At 44.4% G+C, this 17,787-nt stretch overlaps 1 pseudogene; it reads right to left on the reverse strand.

Annotated features, from left to right (window-relative positions):
- Positions 1-273: 273 nt before the first annotated feature.
- The window catches only part of LOC136467123 (uncharacterized), a 42,501-nt pseudogene continuing 24,987 nt past the window's right edge, over positions 274-17,787 (reverse strand).

Raw genomic sequence — 17,787 nt, forward strand, 5'->3', positions numbered from 1 at the left:
TGCCAACATAGTAACTATCAGTTACATAAGAAGTTTGGCACACCATAGGCTAGGACATGCATCAGACCTTACATCAGTTCATCAGTTCATAGAACATGCATTGGTTCACAGAACTGCACAGGTCGAAGATCATGCATCAGTTCAAACAAAAGACCATGCATCCACCTGTTCATAGACTAACATTGTAGGAAGACAACTTGCCAAAATGCATCCATCACCAAAAGAAGCATCCAACAGCATCGGTGCGCCAGCCGATAACCCAAGACAACCTTACTATTTTGCTTGACATCCTAGAATCATGGACATCAAAGTCTTGATCAGTGCATCAGTGTCAGCTTGCCTTTTCTTCAATTCCTCTTCTTGCTTAACCCTCGTTGTTTCTGATTCCTAGAATTTCTTCATCATTTCTTCCATTTGCTGTTGTTGAGTCTTGATAACCTCCCAAAGATCACTTGATGTTTGTTTCTCCACCACCAGTTCCTCTTCTAGGTCACGCTCACTGACACAAGTACCTTTGCTTCTGGGCCCCACATTTACAAGAAATCTGTTCTTCATAGTTTTCTGAACAAGAGCCTCAGAGACCACATCCGTCGCATCCTTTAGTTCAAGACCATCATCTATAGGTTCATTTAGCTTCTCCACTTCAACCTAGCAGTGGAGGAGACATAGATAGCTAAATGATCATGATATGTGAACCTAATGTATCATCTGGTTATGAACTAAGTATGATTTTACTTACAATAAGAGATTGAACTACAAGAGCAAACCCTTTCTTTTTGCTATAGTGCATCTCTTTTAATAGTTCCAGTGCATTTGGTGGTTCATTTTTATACTTGTCCGCCTGAAAATGAATAGAAAAGGGCACTTTAAAAAACTGTTGTTGATTCTATGTATTTCTAACACAGATAAAAGGTAGTAAACAAACTAAAGTTATAGCATGTTCTAGTGAAAGTGCCATAGCTAATTTTATAGCCCCAAGTTTAGTATGTTGTGACATAATTTTGAAAACCAAGCAACCAGCAGCAGATTTTTGTCAACTATTACTAATCTATGTGGCATAGCTACATACAAAGCTCTCTTAAATATGGAGAGAAGAAAAGACCTGACAAACAAATGACAATACTTGGCATTCAACTTAAAGTTAGTTCATATACAATATCTTGCAATTGAAGCTCAAACAGCATGTTCTAGTGAAAAGTGCCAGTGAGTTGTACTCACCAAATTTACAATCTGCATTTCATAGCTGCAAGAACCAGTGGTCTAATGGAACTGCACTTTGCTTCTATTCTCTTTGTTCTTCTCACAAGTCACCTTTAGCAACACAGTTCTATTGTTAAGCACATATGACATCAACATGATGAGATGGGGAATAGTTGGATGAACTTACCATTTTTTGCTCATTTTTCTAGTGTTCCACAAGTTTATCCCATTGCTCATCAGTCATTGAGGTCACAGGAGATGTTTTGGGCACTAGATGTAGTGGCAAAGCATCAAAATACCTCTTTTTGAGCTTGTAGCACTGCTGGCGAATAGCTTTCTTCATCATAGCCACACATGTTTTTTCATAGGTGCTGCCTTTACATCTATATGAAACTTTGTCTGGTAATAGTAAACAACATTGCCAAATGTTATTGAATACACAATGTTAGTGTTGGAAATAAACAGTGGAAAGAGGCAAGTTTGAACACTTACACCAACTTTGTCTATGTAACCCTTGATGATCTTAGGATGTTTCTTGTACTCCTTCTAATGTGGAAATATCATAACATGGTTCCTTACTGCAATGTTGCACTCAGTTGCAAATTTTGCAGCAATCATCACTGAGTTTGGTCTTTTCTTCCCTGGTTCAATAACCAAAGGAAGTTTGCCTCTCCTTGAGCGAGTCATTGAATCAAGTTCTCTCCCAATATTAGGTCCCCTTATCCAGTCCTCCTCATCAAATGGGTCATCTACAAAGGATAAGCATAAACTTCTAAACTCTGATTCAAGAAATTCACCACTCAGTAATGCAGAAACACAAGTAGTAATAGATACTAGTTAAATATAATCCTATCAACTTATGAAAATTAAAGTTGTTGATTTAACAATAATATCAAAACTTGTGTTCAAGACTGAGCCATTTTTTATTTTATTATGAACAATGTATGAAGTACAGAATTTTAGTCATGCACTAGTGATTAAATTGTCTATCCATGAGTTATCTTAAGCATTGGAGTATTGTTTACACAAAAATTTGGAAGGAGTCTCGCAAAGACTTAAAAGCTCCTAAGATCATGTCATCAAGGAAGCAATTGCATGTAGATCGGAATTAGCTAATTTGAATGCAGCACCAAAATCGGCTTTCTTCAGGCAGCGCTGGCAGATAATGACAAAGGCTATGATCGACGCTAGGACGAAACATGATGGACTCTACAAAAGGGAAAAGATTAGGGTCCAAGTTATCTTAAATTAGGAATGTTTTCTTTTATGTCGGAAAATTGTAACAAATCGTGCTCGAGTAGGATTCATGTTTAGACTCCGGGTATAAATACCAAACCCCGGCTATTGTAAGGGACAACAATCAATCCAATATACAAGTCATTTACTTTTTCAGCTCCGGCCACCCCTTAGGAGTAGGAGTAGAGTAGATCTCAGCGAGTTCTTTAGCAAGTACGCCTGCATCGATCCGGTCGACCTTCACTGCTTGTTGTAAGTACTGTCATGGCTTGTACCTCTGTTCATACGGCTGCATCAATCCGGTCGACCTCCACTGTGGCTCTGGTATAAGTTAGTTATCGATTCTTGCCTAGTTCAAGTATGGCTGCATTGATCTGGTTGACCCCCACTGCATGAACTAGATCAAGGTCAAGTTATCGGCTCTACCTTAGAATGGCAGCCTTTGGTAGATTCATTAAGTTACCGATATTGCTTATTGCTTTTATTATTCATCTAAATTACAACAATATCACTCTGCCTGATTGGGATTGATCTAGATCAGCCTTATATCCTATTTAGCCCATTGTTTGTTAATCTAAAACTGATCTAATCTATACATTAAACGATGAGTTATGTTTTATCGGCTGCTTTACATCAATCTTGATCGTGCATAGCGTGCGGTTAAAGCATGTTGCGTCTTGAGTAGATTTATTGCCTAGCAAAAACTGTTCCATGACCTATTATCATGGCCTATATGATTCTGCCTCACACCCCACTATTAGCACCATGAAGTGGGGATCGTTATTCAGTAGATCTATTCCTGATAAGGCATGACTTTAATTATGCGCTATGCCTAAATTGGCTATTTTAGCTGATATCGAGTGCTTTCATGAGCAGTTCGCATCACGAGACCGTTGAAGTAAAGATAGGTTGATAGATGTGTTAGCCCCATGATCTTATTATTGTATTATGGCCTGCATGATTCTACCTCATGCCCCACTGATATTAGTAACGAGTTACGGTCATCGAGTCTATTGTTATTTCTACGGCCTACATGATTCTGCCTCATGCCCCACTGGTCATTGCGATAGATGACATCTAACATGTTCATTAGATTTATCTTTATTAAATGGTTAAATGGTGTTGAATTGTTTCTTTATATAAAAAAGGGGTTCGGTTGCTTGTAATCATTGGCTCAACATAAACCAATCATTGTTGACATCTTATTGCCATTGATTAATATTTACTCAAATAATGACATTTATCTTGAATGATAACTAATTCTTCTTATACAACCCAATGAGCTTTAACCTATTTATTCTCATGAATATGCTGGAATTGACTATTTAGTCGATCTACTTTCATATCGGCTCTTAGAGCCGCACATTCAGGACTGTTTGGCAACACCGGCAAGTTCTGCCCTTAATTACTGATAAGCTTTCTCTCCTTGTTAATTATAGGGTCAAATTGACTGGCATGTCTTAGGAGGAGTGCGTAGGATCGACCATCCCTACGCTGAAGCTAGGCGGATCTACAGCTCCATCGAGCAGACCCTTTCGGCTTGCTGCGTATGTCCTCAGCATGGGATGAAAATTCTACGTCGACAAGTATCAACCAACCATAATAAATATCCTAATATAATTGACTAATTGAGCCTAGCAGTACTAGGTTGACTTGAGCAGAAAATAACTATAACTTGAACTGATGCTCATGTAGAGAAGCAAAGCATGCACAATTTGACTACAAAGACAAGCTCAACTTGTGGTTCTTCTATGGTACTATGCACTTGCTGAACCATCAGGACAAGCTAAACATGCGAAGAACAAATACCAAGAGCATGACACACCTTTAGAAATGTTGGCACCCTCTATTTCTCCATTTTCATTGACATCATTCATTGTGGCAGCTTTAGAGAGGTTCAACTCAGATTGTATATGCTCATCTCCAGTCAGGCAGCCATTTTGCTCGCCTGCATCAGCTACAATGCAATATAGAATTAGTAATAGTACTTTGGAATGCTGGTTCTACAATTTGAGTTCAATTTGTTATAGGAATGTAGTCATTTAACCTTCCTCTATAGGCTAATTGTAGATTTCAGCTTGATTAGTCACTGCAGTAACATCAACTAGATGATTCTTCTATGACCTTGTGAAAACACTAGGTTGCATCTTAGGATGTGCCTTCTGAACACCTCTCTTGGTAACCTTTGTTGTTGTCTTCTTCTTCTACATAGAACCAATCAAATGTATAGATTGGGAGATAAACATTAAATGCAATGAGCAAGCAATCCACATATTATTGGCACTGATTAATATCTGCTTGTAATTATTTGGTTGCTTGTAATTATTGGCACTGATCATTCGGTTGCTTGTAATTATTGGCTCAGCATAAACCAATCATTGTTAACATCTTATTAGCACTGATTAATATCTGCTCAAATAACGACATTTATCTTGAATGATAACGATTTTTCTTATACAACCCAATGAGCTTTAACCAATTTATTCTCATGAATATGCTAGAATCGACTATTTAGTCGATCTGCTTTTATATTGGCTCTCAGAGCCACACATTCAGGACTGTCTGGCAACACCGGCAAGTTTCGCCCTAAATTACTGATAAGCTTTCTCTCCTTGTCAATTATAGGGTCAAATTGACTGGTACATCTTGGAAGGAGTGCGAATGATCGACCATCCTGGCGCTGAAGCTAGGCAGATCTACAGCTCCATTGAGCAAACCCTTCCCGCTTGTTGCGTGTGTCCTTGTCATGGGATGAAAATTCTATGTCAACACACATTTCTGGCATGCCCGGTGGGACCCCACAATCGTCATGGCGGTTCACAACAATAACGACATCCTTATGCTGCATTATAAAGATCTACCTGATAGGGATAAGGGTATCATCAGCAAAGCTACAGAAGAGTTTCAGAACAAATGTTTGTTGTCCTACACCAAAACACGTGACAACACAATTGTTTAGAATTTCAACTACCAAGAGTTCTGCTACACGGGCAAACAGATACAACTAAAGATGAAGATAGGCATTTCTTTAAGGAAGTTGTAGACAAATCTGTTCATGATGCCATATCAAGCCATAACGAAGCTTTCGTGGACATATTCCACGATGCCATGAGAGAGGTGATTCATGGATTTCTAGGTTGTCAAGGTAGACCATCTTATTACAACATTCTAGATTCATCGACCCAAGGGACTAATCAAGTAGGTACCAGCCATCAAGAAGCAGCATCAGCTGGTAATGGTGATGTTGAGACAGTTTAGGGTTCATCTGAATAGGCTCAAGGAACTACTACAAATTAGATACAATACAATCCTGGACCGTCAGTACAGCATGTGCAATAGCCGACGGGGCAAGGTCAGAACCAGGTGATCAATTTCGGTATATCAGGCCACATACCATCATCGGCTCAAAAAATAGCACCATCAATTCAAAAGATCCATAGAGATATAGATCCTTATGTCTACAATTAGATTTCAAGCAGCAAGCCAGCAAAGGGCCTAGCAGATCGAGATTCCACAAGGGTATCACTATGTCATGGATTATAACACCCTTCACATGATGCCAAATCTAGGATACCAAGGCACATGGGATTTCAATCCATAGATGGGTCAGCAGGTGCAAAGAAATCTAAATTCGCAAGCTGATGAATTACTATTGAGGGTGACTGAGATGATGAAGAATTAGTTCGGTCTAAAGCTAAAAGGGCTAACCTTTTCGTACAAATGCCCATATCCAGAATGGTATGATTTGGTTGCTCTTCCCACAAATTACAGGCTCCCAGAGTTTGCTAAGTTTACTGGCCATAGTACAAGCATGATAGAACATGTCAGTCGGTATCTTACACAATTGGATGAAGCATCAGTTGAGGATGCCCACCGAGTTCATTTCTTCTCCTTGTCCTTATCAGGGATAGCCTTCACTTGGTTTCCATTGCTAATTGGGCTAACCTGGAGAAGAAATTTCATACATATTTTTACACTAGGACTAGAGAAAAGAAGATTACCGATCTAACAACTATAAGATAGAAGACTAATAAATCAGGCACTAAATTTCTTCAGATGTTTCGAGAAATCAGGAACTTGTGCTTCTCCTTAAACTTGGCTGATGATCAACTAGCTGCTTTAGTTGTTCAAGGAATGCTGCCGATGTGAAAAGAAAAGTTGCTAGGACAAGAATTTGATAACTTGGGTGAATTGGCTCAACGAGTAGCAGCACTCAATAGCTAATTCTAGAGTATGCACAGAGATACCCGGTTCCAGAAGAGTACCATAGTAGCCAAAGCTTATGATCCATACTCAATCGATGATGGCTATGAAGATGAAGAAGAAGAGGTTGCTGTAGCTAAATGGAATTGGGGCAAGAAGACAATATTGGTGCCAAATCCTTGGGGAAGAGGAGTTGGGGAGAGCTATGACTTTGATGTCATCAAATTAGACAAGCTCTTTGATTTCTTACTTGAGAAAGGGTAGATCAAGTTGCCCCCTGATCAATTAAAGAATTAGAAATTCTACAAGTTCTGTAATGATACTTCTCATTCCACCAACGAATGTAGAATTTTTTGGCAGCATATATAGAGGTCTATTCAGTAGGGGAGGCTCAAATTTGATATGCCTTGAAAAATGAAAGTTGACGATAATCCTTTCCCAGGAGATCTAAACATGGTTGATGCTGGGCTATTCAAAGGAAAAACTAAGGTCCTAACATCAGCCAAATCAAAAGAAACTAGAGCAGTCGATCCCAAGATGCAAATATCAGCTGACGAGTATAGAGAGATTAGGAGATGTCGTGCCAAGCAAAAGAGCCGATACGAGCAGGGAGAGACATCAAAAGCAGAGATGACAAAGCCATGGGTTATATCTCAGATTCTATTGAATAAGTGGCAATGGTAGAAACAAAAGAATTATCAGTGTTGGTTAAGGGATCAAGCGTACCAGCATCAACTGAAAGAAGAGAGGTATGAAAGGAAACAAGCCGAATTACATTAGAATTGTTCTTTCTTCAGACATTGCTAGAATGAAGGTTTGAAGTTTCCTACCAGACATGACTGTCCAAAATGTAGCAATCAATATTGGGAGTATAGAAAGTCTCAAACCAACCACACGGTCTATCCATGCCCAAAATGCATATCATCATAATAACATAGATCGATGCTTAAAAAATAAAAGTATTCATGATTGGCTTAGGAAAAGAGTTATTCACCAAGACTGGGCTAATTATGAAGAAGGCAATGAAAGAAAGTATGTTTGGCAAGAAGGCCAATGGTGTCCAGGAGGTTTAACAAGGAGCCAGAAGAGAAGGGTGCATCGCCTAAGGAATAAAGAGATGGAACAGGCTCAAGCATCTGGTAAACCTCAAGTATGGCGTACCAAGCAAACAGCCGATAGAAAGCAACCATTTCCTAATATCCAAATAGCTTTTCTGTTGCCATCAGAATTCAGAGCTCCGGCAGATCAAGAAGTTCATTTAGATTTTGATGAATCAGAGTATGAGGAAATAGTTGCCAAGTTAACGGTTGTACAGCAAGCAATATTTGACAAACTAGTCAAACATCGGCACTTAAAAGCTTTATATATGAAAGGTCTTGTTGATGGGAAGTCAATGAACAAGATGTTGGTGGACGGATGTGCTTCTGTCAATCTTATGCCTTACACTACTTTTTGTAAACTTAGCAAAGGACTAGAAGATCTGATGGAGACTAACATGATGCATAAAGACTTTGGAGGTAATACGTCTAAGACCTAGGGGCCAATAAACGTCGAACTAACAATCGGAAGCAAGACTCTGCTCACAATATTTTTCATCATCGATGGAAAAGGGTCGTATAGTTTGCTCCTCGATCGTGATTGGATTCATGTGAACTATTGTATGCCATCGACCATGCATTAGTGTTTGATTCAATGGCATGGAGATAGTGTCGAACTAGTTCGTGCTAATGAGTCTATGAGCATCGCAACAGCCAATCTAGTCTTTTGGGATCTAGGAGACTTCGAATGTTTTTCTAGCAAGTCATGGGAAGAAGGCTTCATTAAGATCAACAATGAAAGCTAACAGCCGATGCAAGCGATCGGCTCTGAGAGTTTGTTTTAGTAGAAAAGTCATGGCTTCACATCGGCCATTGGATTAAAGGAAAAATAAACATTGAGTCTTGGAGATGGATTTAGGCCGACGTATATGAATGCTGAGTCAAAGTGCAAGCGTGATTCAAAGTTAATGGATTTCTTAAAGAAGTTCTGTTTCGCTTAAAAGGACGCTTGACCTGGGTTGATTAATCGTTTGACCTTTGATATGAAAAGTTCAGTGGGGTGTTATCCTAACATTTGATCAACACTAGATAGCTGATTTGTTCTCGGCTCTAATAGCCAATACCAGGAGGGTATCACCTCTAGTTCAAAAAATGAAAATCTTCAAAGACAATAAAAGTCAATACGATATGTATCGCCTATAGAGCAAAAACAAAAAGAAAAAAAGTCATACACATGGGCATTGCAATGAGGCGCATACATGAAAGAACCGGAGTCTTTGTTCATCAGATTACCCTAAGTACAGACTAATCAAAGACCTTGTTCACCACATCCTGAGCGGATGTGATGTCTACTATGGCCTCCGCTGCCATGATGAATTCTTTGAGTAGGTCCTCATGCTCCTCAGGGCCAACGCCCATTGGGAAACCAGTCTCCATGGCATGGAGCTCGTACCCAGTTTGGACTTATGCCACGGTCAGCGCCACCACCACACCATGACGAACGCCGTGGAGGGCAATCTCCCGAACGCAGACCGGGACGTCTTGGAGATGAGCATTGATAGGGGAACCCCATGCATTGATGGCATCCGTGGCTATGTTCGCCACCAGTTGGAGAGACTCTAATTGCACCATCTGAGCTGAAGATAAAGATAATGGAAATCGGAATGAGGCGTTCTTGGAATTTATCTTACCCGCCACCATGGTGTCAGACTCAGCCAGCCGTGCTTGGACAGCGCTGGCCTCCTCCTCAGCCACGTGAAGGGCAGCCTAAGAGACCCCAAGGTGAATCTCTAGTTGGCCGTTCTCCCAAGTCACCTCAGAATAACGATTCTGAGCCATCCTCCACTCATGAAGGTAGCGCCGAGCGTCGTCGCCATTGTAGCAGTCGCAAGAATCCAACGACAAGGTCGACATAGAAGATGTGGCGTTAGAAGGCCCACTGGGCCTAGGAAGAGGACAGAGGTTATCATTCACAACAAACCTGTAGGCAAGTCAGAACTGGTCATCATCATAAACAAAAAAAGTCAATCTCACCTCATGCATCAGAGACGCTGGTTCATCGGCATGTTCTCCTCTGGGATTTCCTCTGCCACGCGCTTGCCTCGGTTGTCTTCACCGGCCATGAGGGATGATTGGATCTACAAAAGGGAGAAGGAAAACTGCTATAGGGTTTCGAATAGGCGGAGAAAGAGCAAAGGAACAGTTGCGAGTGGAGATGTGTTCGAGGCCAAAGCTACCAGCTAGAATTTGAAGACCTAAAGCAAAGAGGCGGATGCCCTAGGACGCTGCAAAAGGCAACCAGCAATTAATGGAAGGTGAAGCGCCACTTCACTAATGTCGATGGGAATTCGGTGTTGAGCAACTGAAGGTAGGAAATCGAAGGGTTCTCTTAATAAAAGCCAGTGTTTTCAGACTTGATTGGATTAGAAGTCTAGGATCAGGCTGTATCAAATCAGCTCTTTAGCCGAAAAAAAAGAAGCGTAATTAAATAACGGAGAGTATGATCGATTCTTCACAAGATACGCGTTGACATGCAGATTTCAAGTCTAGAACGTCATGGGTCGCTCTCAAAATTTCTAAGCCAAATAGCATTAGCTCCCTTAATCTGTTTGACTTCTTCGGCTGATCTAGGGATGCTCTTGAAGATGTACTTATGACAGGTCAATGGCAATGAGACTCTAGAGAAAGCTAGGGATGGATTACCCTTGACAGCCAAAAGCGAGATAGCCGGTATGGTTGCTAATCTGGAGAAACCTTATCGGATCCAATGTTGTGCGCCTGGTAATATTTACATTTTTGGAAACACTGAGAGGAGAAGAGGAATTCAGCAGAGCAATCGAATGGGGAATATTTAAAGGAATATTACCCTAACATTTGGAGTAATACTTGATAGCCAATTTGCTCAGCTGTCAGTTCTAATAACCGATACCAGAAAGGTATCGCTTCTAGTGTGAAGATAAACTCAGAAGGGTAAAAGCCGATACGATACGTGTCTCTCACAGGAGCAAGGCAAACACGAATAAAAGTGGTGCATGAAGTAAAAGGAAAATCATTGGAGACTGATGGAATTGTTTGCTTGATGTCACTTATTACAAGCTATAGACCAGAAAACACTTTATTCACTATATCATTGGACTGGAAGGTTGGGACTATAGAGTTAGCGGTGTCAGAGAAATCCTCGACCAGGCACTCATAATCTTCAGGGTATCCGGTGGCTAGAGCTCCATGGGGAAGAATCCGAAGATCATGGCCGGAGTGAACTTGTGCAGCAGCCAGTGCCATGGCAGCGCCATGACGAACGCCATGAAGAGCAACTTCTTTGACATGGTTTGGGATGTCATACAAGCGAACTATCGAAATGGTGCCCCTGGCATTGACGAATCCCGCTGCATGGTTGTCGATAGAATATCATCGGCAGTCCACCGAGGGGTATCCCATGATGGTAGATTTGTCGGTGGAGGTGCGCGTAATTAGGAACCGGATGGTGACACAAGGCACAGAGACAGCGATTTAAACAGCTGCAGGCCATCTGATCGATGTAATACCCTATGTCCTATATCTTTGGTGTATTGTATTGATCTAGATGACCAAGTAGCTTGATGTAGCCTATCCGCTAGGAGACCCCTACCTCTCCTTATATACTCTGGAGGAGGTAGGGTTACAAGGTAAGTATCCTATTTGGTACTATATAATGTCTTGCGATGCATGCCGAGCGGCGCCATGCACGCCTTGATCTTGTGGGCTGGGCCACCTTCAATGGTGCAGCCCATGTCTTGGGGGCCATACCCCCATAGCTAGTCCCTGAGCCTGATAGTAGGTGACATAGTCATGTGGTGTCAGGGTCATAAAGTAGAAGACTAGCCGAGCAGGCAGCCAGTCCCTAGATGTAGCCTCGAGATGAGAACAAGCACATTCACCGCAAGGTGAAGTGTGCCCACTTAGTCCTTGAGCCTACTGGAAGATGAAGAATGAATCTTGTAGCAGGGTTAAAGAAGTCTAAAAGCTTGACGACATCATCTAACATGCACGTATCAAGACCCTAGACGTGCTGCCCAAGATCAGCACCCTGATCCGAATAGCATGGAGCAGCTTGATAGCACACCGACGAGACGTAGCAAGATCCGAGCACTAAGGAGTCCCCGGCGTAGCCGGCGATGTCCGATCACCTAGGGAGTCCCCGGTGTAGCTAGCGATGATCAAGCGCCGAGGAGCGAGGAGCAAGGAGTCCCCGGCATAGGCAGTGATGACTGAGCACCGAGGAGCGAGGAGTCCCTGGCATCGCTGGCGATGACCGAGCACCGAGGAGCGATGAGCGAGGAGTCCTCGGTGTAGGCAATGATGACCGAGCACCGAGGAGCGAGGGGCGAGGAGTCCCTAGCGTAGGTGGCGATGACCGAGCATCGAGGAGCAAGGAGTCCCCGACATAGGCAGCGATGATAGAGCACCGAGGAGTGAGGAGTGAGGAGTCCCCAGCGTAGGTGGCGATAACCGAGCATCGAGGAGCAAGGAGCGAGGAGTCCCCGGTGTAGGCAGCGATGACCGAGCACCGAGGAGCGAGGAATCCTAGGCGTCGCTAGCGATGACCGAGCACCGAGGAGCAAGGAGCGAGGAGTCCCCGGCATAGGCGATGATGACCGAGCACCAAGGAGCAAGGAGCGAGGAGTCCCTAGCGTAGGTGGCGATGACCGAGCATCGAGGAGCGAGGAGCGAGGAGTCCTCGACATAGGCGGTGATGACCAAGCACCGAAGAGCGAGGAGTCCCCGGTGTCACTAGCGATGACCGAGCACCGAGGAGCGAGGAGTCCCTGGCGTCGCTAGCGATGACGGCATAGGCAGCAATGTCCGAGCACCGAGGAGTGAGGAGTCCCTAGTGTAGGCGGTGATGTTCGAGCATCGAGGAGCGAGGAGTCCCCGACATCACTAGCGATGATGGCATAGGCGGCAATGTCCGAGCACCGAGGAGTGAGGAGTCCCCGGCGTCGCTGGCGATGTCAAGCATTGAGGAGCAAGGAGTGAGGAGTCCCCGACATAGGCAGTGATGACCGAGCATTAAGGAGTGAGGAGTCCCCGACATAGGTGACGATGACTGAGTGTCGAGGAGCGAGGAGCGAGGAGTCCCCAGCGTAGGCGGCGATGACCGAGCACCGAGGTGCGAGGAGTCCCCGGTGTCACTAGCGATGACCGAGCATTGAGGAGCAAGGAGCGAGGAGTCCCTGGCATAGGTGACAATGACCGAGCGCTGAGGAGCGGGGAGCGAGGAGTCCCTAGCATAGGTGGCGATGATCGAGCATCGAGGAGCGAGGAGTCTCTGACATAGGCGGCGATGATCGAGCACCGAGGAGTGAGGAGTCCCCAGCATCGCTGGCGATGACCGAGCACCAAGGAGCGAGGAGTCCCCAGCATCACTGGTGATGACGGCATAGGCGGAATGTCTGAGCACCGAGGAGTGAGGAGTCCCTGGTGTAGGCGGTGATATCTGAGCACCGAGGAGTGAGGAGTCCCCGACGTCGCTGGCGATGACAAGCACCGAGGAGCAAGGAGTCCCCGGTGTAGCTGGCGATGACTCAGCACCGAGGAGCAAGGAGTCCCCGGCATCGCTGGCGATGACCAAACACAAAGGAGCGAGGAGTCCCCAGCATAGGTGGTGATGTCCGAGCACCGAGGAGCGATGAGTCCTCGGCGTAGGTGGCGATGTCCGAGCACCGAGGAGCGAGGAGTCCCCGATGTCGCTGGCGATGTCTGAGCACCAAGGAGCGAGGAGTCCCCAGCGTCACTAGCGATGTCCGAGCACTGAGGAGCGAGGAGTCCCTAGCGTCACTGGTGATGACTGAGCACCGAGGGGCGAGGAGTCCCCGATGTAGGCGGTGAGGTCCGAGCACCGAGGAGTCCTTGGCGTAGGCGGCGAGGTCCGAGCACTGAGGAGTGCTCAGCATAGGCGGCGAGGTCTAAGCACCGATGTAGCTGATGACATCCATGTGGTGAAGTATGCCCACTTAGTCCTCAAGCACGAAGAATCCGAGGGCCAAGGAGTAACTGGCGTAGCTAGCGATGAAGCATGAACAGCAAATAGTCCAATCAACTGGTCGGCGATGGAGTCCATGAACCAAGCGGTCCAACCAGTTGATCAGTGGAGAAGTCCAAGCACCAGGTGGTCTGATCACCTAGATGATGATCCTGCAATACAAACATGTAGAACAGGTAGTACATGATGTAAAAATATATGAACTTCAGAGAAAAAATAGCATATGTAGCTTGGTGATCAGTAGGAGCGAAGATGTATTTATATTTAATATAAACCACCCAAACAGTTAGTGGTAGCTGAGTCTCTAGCCCTAGCTAGCCCATAGTCCATAACGTCGAGCGTGGAGCCCGTGCACGTGTAGGAGGAACAGGCGTGACCAAGGAGCCACTTCCGACCACCCATAACGCAGAGCGTGGAGCCTATAGCACGTGTAGGGAGGAGCTAGAGACAGGGCCATCTCTAGAGGCGTCCGAGCATCAACGTGACTGTTCGAGGGTTCAAAAAATCGTTTGGAGAGCAAATATGGAGAAAATAGTTCGGAGAAATATTATAGCGATATATGAAGATCGGAGAATATTTAGAAGAATATTAAAGTGTGACTTAGCTTTGGACAGAGTGTTTGATCGGCGACGTATGGCGTTATCTGGTCAGCGTTGATGGCGAACACCTGGCGGTTCAGTGAGTTGTTGGTGAAGATGACCTTGGAGGTGGTTCTAAGATCAGATCTGATATCATAGGGGTTGGTGTAGCAGCGATGAATCAGTTATCATGGACCTGGCATGGATCTCCACAAGATTGATGATGAGAATGCGATGTTGAATTGAGGTCCATCTGGCTTGCCCATGGATCAAGCGCACACCCCTACCTGGCGCACCAACTAGTCGATAGAATATCATTGGCAGTCCACCGAGGGGTATCCCGTGATGGTAGATTTGTCGGTGGGGGTGCGCATAATCAGGAACCGGATGGTGACACAAGGCATAGAGACTAGCGATTTAGACAGGTTCGGGCCGTCTGATCGACGTAATACCCTACGTCATGTGTCTTTGGTGTGTTGTATTGATCTAGATGACCAAGTAGCTTGATGTAGCCTATCTGCTAGGGGACCCCTACCTCTCCTTATATACTCTGGAGGAGGTAGGGATACAAGGTAAGTATCCTATTTGGTACTATACAATGTCTTGTGGTGCACGCCGAGCAGCGCCGTGCATGCCTTGATCTTGTGGGCTGGGCCACCTCCGATGGTGCGGCCCATGTCTTGGGGGCCATACCCCCACAATGGTCCGTAGCTAAATGGAGGCTTTCTAGCTGAGCCGATAGATCTAAAGGATTTAAGGAAGAGGTGATCAGGGTATTAGAGGCAAAAGTTTAGAAGAAACAGAAAATTATGGTAAATGTCTTACCAGCGATTTTGGCTTTAGCCTTGGCTAGCCTCTACCGCACCGGGTTAGCCTTAGGGGGTGATCGGCCCTAAACTATGGCCAGAGCCGACTCTACAATAGCGAGGCAGTCGACAAGTTTCTCGCTGGTCTGGTCAATGGAAGAGATCAAGTCATCGTTATCTCTTGGCCTCCTCAGATAGCGGGGAAGCTAGCAACAAATTGGTGATGAGGATGACCACAAAGGCTGAGCAGAGTCAGCCCTCTGCTCTAAAATGATAGGAGCATCACGAGGTGCACCCTCTTGACAATGGATGCGCTGGCATGATGATGCAGATCCATCAAGAGCCTCCTCAGCAGATCTATTGTTGTTCTTCATGTTCTCAAGCCTATGGAAAAAGCAGAAACTATACTAAGGATGCAGGAGGTTTGAGACAAAGCGGGTGGTTTTTTGATCTAGAGCCATGGCCCATATATATAGCCCGGGAAGGCAAGAAGATAGACTTCATTGGGGGTGTAAAACTGAAATCAGGAATAGAAATGAATCGATAATCTGGAAATTTAGGGGACAGATAACAAAGAAATAACAAATTTAGACTTATTACTTCCCCGAATTACAAAATATCATGGGGCGAATATGAAGAATTTACATTGACTAGAGACCGACCCACCAAGACTTCTTTGGATTGAAGGGAGTCCAGATCCCCACAAGGCCGAAGGTCATCATGAACTGAGTCACGTCAGCCCATAGAATTGTGCTAGGAAAAGGGGAAAGGCCACCCAACAGATGCCCAGCTGATTCTCGGTGGCTGGGAAACTATGGGAAAGAAGCCTGTGGCTTTCTCGGTGGGCATTTGGTGGAACGAACAAGGGGAAGGTGTCCACACATTTTAGCCCTTGCAAACACTAGAACAGCTCTACGAGCATGGTGAGAAGACACAGGTGATATCACAAGACTTCTTCTAGCCATAGTAGCTGATCCTCTTACTCGACAAGGTGCTAGAATGAGCGACACAATCACCCTATGCACAAGGATTCTTCTAACCACTCTAGATCTTCATAGTAAAAAAATGGACCATGGAGGGTCCGGTGGAGCTAGAAGCACTCGAGGGAGCAGATGGAAGAAAAACATGGTTGGATTGTTGAGTTGCTCTCACTAGGGTTGGATAAACATTTTATAGCCGGCCCAGAAAGATGAATCCAAGTGTCCGTGAAGTAGTGACGCTCTTGTAATAGTTTTGAGGCATAGGCTCATGAGCTGTGGATGGTGACAAATAGTAGACCCCAGATCAAGATTCTCTGCCCATGACTGTGGACAAATCAGGGATACATACATGATAAGTTTGGAATAAAATTACTTTTATCCCAAAATTGGGGGGCATGTGTTTACACCAAAATTTGGAAGGAGTCTCGTAGAGACTTAAAAGCTAATAAGATCATGTCATCAAGGAAGCAATTGCATGCAGATCGGAATTAGCTGATTCAAATGCGGCACCTAAATCGGCTTTCTTCAGGCAGCGCTGGCAGATAATGACAAAGGATACGATTGACACCAAGCTGAAACATGATGGACTCTACAAAAGGGAAAAGATTAGGGTCCAAGTTATCTTAAATTAGGAATGTTTCCTTTTATGCCAGAAAATTGTAATGAATCGTGCTCGAGTAGGATTCATGTTTAGACTCCGGGTATAAATACCAAACTCTGGCTATTGTAAGGGACAACAATCAATCCAATATACAAGTCATTTACATTTTTGGCTCTGGTCACCCCTTAGGAGTAGGAGTAGAGTAGATCTTGATGAGTTCTTCAGCACGTACGGCTACATCGATCCGGTCAACCTCCACTTCTTGTTGTAAGTACTGTCATGGCTTATACCTCTGTTTGTATGGCTGCATCGATCCAGTCAACCTCCACTGTGACTCTGGTATAAGTTAGTTATCGATTCTTGCCTAGTTCAAGTATGCTTGCATCAATCCGGTCGACCCCCACTGCATGAATGTCGCACCCAATTTTGCAAAGCAAAACCAAGCACTCATATATGTGCGCCCAGGATGTCCAAACACACACATATATCACAAATTGCAGTAGTATCAAAGTAAAGTACTTATTACATCGCATATCTCATCATAAAGTTAAATACAAAGTTTGCTCGAAGGCAATATTATTACAAACACAGCGGAAAAACTAGCCCAACTGCCACAGGGACTCCAACTGGTGAACGTCTTCCTAGTAGTCCTGGACATCCTCTGGAAACTCTTCATATCCATTATCTATTACCCATCCAGGATTTTCATTTGATGTAAAGCAAGTGTAAGCTCACCATGCTTAGCAAGTATAACAAAGGGATCTATGAGGCTCAAATAGGCTTGACACTGTTTGACTGCGGTTCGCAATTTTAGTTGATCAATTTTTAGCAACCTGAATTACTACTTTAATGAACAGCCCCAAATCCCAAGTGGTATTAAAGTATCATCCAGCTTTGTCTCAATTCCCAACCATCCATCATCCACAGTAACCACTAATCTCGAAGGATCCAGACCGCTCGTATCCGTGAGCATGGCTGTTATAATAGGTTAATTATTTCTACAGAAATTGTACATCTTTACCCACCGAGCCATGATTCCCAATGCCGGGGTTCGCGAGACCCACTACACCTCTTCCTAGGAAGTGTGGTAGAGTTTCACTATGAAACCCTTAGCTAGTTGCACT

The sequence above is a fragment of the Miscanthus floridulus genome, chromosome 1, assembly GCF_019320115.1.
Source record: "Miscanthus floridulus cultivar M001 chromosome 1, ASM1932011v1, whole genome shotgun sequence".
Classification (NCBI taxonomy): domain Eukaryota; kingdom Viridiplantae; phylum Streptophyta; class Magnoliopsida; order Poales; family Poaceae; genus Miscanthus; species Miscanthus floridulus.